The 1857-nt window shown below is 42.9% G+C and overlaps 1 non-coding gene across 1 annotated transcript; it reads right to left on the reverse strand.

Annotated features, from left to right (window-relative positions):
• Positions 1-495: 495 nt before the first annotated feature.
• On the reverse strand, positions 496-602 carry LOC148212196 (small nucleolar RNA R71). The gene has a single exon (XR_015790043.1). It is a non-coding gene; the product is annotated as a small nucleolar RNA R71 (small nucleolar RNA).
• Between the last annotated feature and the right edge of the window lie 1255 nt (positions 603-1857).

The following is a 1857-nucleotide window of genomic DNA, read 5'->3' on the forward strand; positions in this document are numbered from 1 at the left end:
AGTACGAGCACATCAATGGCAGATATTCCACCTCGTGATCCGGTTGATCCACCTGCTGTTAACGGTAATATGAGGGATCATGCAAGAAATGATGAATTCAACCATATCCAGATGGCGGACAACAGAGACGTGGCAATGCGAGAATATGCCGCCACGGCTTTTCAGAACTTTGATTCAGGGATAGTCAACCCTATTCCAGCCCACGCAAACTTTGAGCTTAAACCAATGATGTTCCAAATGTTGCAGACAATTGGACATTTTGGAGGGCAGGAACATGAGGATCCACATGATCATCTGAAATCATTCATTCAAATTGCAAATGCATTTCGATTACCTGGTATAACAGACGATGCTCTGAGACTAACACTTTTTCCATTTTCTTTGAAGGACCAAGCTAGAGCATGGCTCAATGCATTTCCACCGGGATCCATCACCACATGGGGGTCGTTAGTGGAGAAGTTCTTAACAAAATTCTTCCCACCTACTCGCCACGCTGATATCAGAGAGGAGATCATCTCCTTTAGACAGTATGATCGTGAACCTGTTCACGAGGCGTGGGAGAGATTTAAAGAACTAATCAGGAAATGTCCGAACCATGGCTTGCCGGCATGCATCCAGATAGAACATTTCTTTAGAGGTTTAGATCATCCTACTAAGATGATGCTAAACAATGCTGCCAACGGAGCCTTTACAAAGAAGACATTCAACGAGATAGTTGACATCCTAAATGACTTAGCTTCACACAACGAACTATGGTGTTCGCAAAGATCTAGGGCAGCACCAAAGAAGCAAGATCCAGCTGGAGTTTTGGCTCTGGACATTGCGACCTCGATGCAAAAAGAGATGGTTACAATGAACCAGAGGCTGAAAGAGATGGCATTGGGAATAAAAAATCCATTAGCCACGCCGATACAACCTGTGCAGTCGGATTATTGCACTCCTGCCCCTGTTTGCCAAGTCAACGATCTCATTTGTTCATTTTGCAGTGAAAACCATATTTATGATAATTGTCCACATAACCCTGCTTCTGTTTTTTATGTAGGACATGGGAACAATAGGAACTTTAACCCATATTCGAACACCTACAACCCAGGTTGGAGGCACCACCCTAATTTCTCATGGGGAGGACAAGGAGGTTCGAGCGGTTTTAATCAAGGGCAGAGCCAACAGAACAAGCAGCCCTATGTTCCACCTACACAGCAATACATCCCACCACCGCAACAGCAGTACAATCAGAGAACACAGACTCCACCAGTTCAAAATAACAACTCAAATCTTGAGAATATGATGAAGGAGTACATGGCCCGAACCGACGCAGTGATACAATCCCAAGCGGCATCAATGAGGAATTTCGAGACCCAATTGGGACAGCTCGCCAATGAATTGAAGAATAGACCACAAGGTTCTTTTCCAGGCCATACTGAATTACCAAAACGAGAAGGGAAAGAACAGTGCAAAGCTGTCACCCTCAGGAGTGGACTGGCATATGATGGACCAACAATGCCAACAACAGATGTACAGATTCCGTCCACTGAACCAATTGTAAAGATACCAGAAAATCCAACAACACCAGAAAAAGAAAATATTAGAAAAGGTAATGAGGACACCCCGAGTGTTCCTCCACAGGTACAGCCTTCTTTTACCCCTACTCCCCCGTTTCCACAAAGATTAGTTAAGAAAAATAATGATTCCCAGTTTAGAAAATTTTTAGATATTTTAAAACAACTGCATATAAATATACCATTAGTAGATGCTCTAGAACAGATGCCAAATTATGCTAAGTTTTTGAAAGATATAGTTTCTAGGAAGAAAAAAATAGGAGAGCATGAACTGGTAGCCATGACAAAATGTAGTAGT

This window comes from Momordica charantia (assembly GCF_013281855.1).
Source record: "Momordica charantia cultivar OHB3-1 chromosome 3 unlocalized genomic scaffold, Mcharantia_2.0 BLBB01000003.1, whole genome shotgun sequence".
Lineage (NCBI taxonomy): Eukaryota > Viridiplantae > Streptophyta > Magnoliopsida > Cucurbitales > Cucurbitaceae > Momordica > Momordica charantia.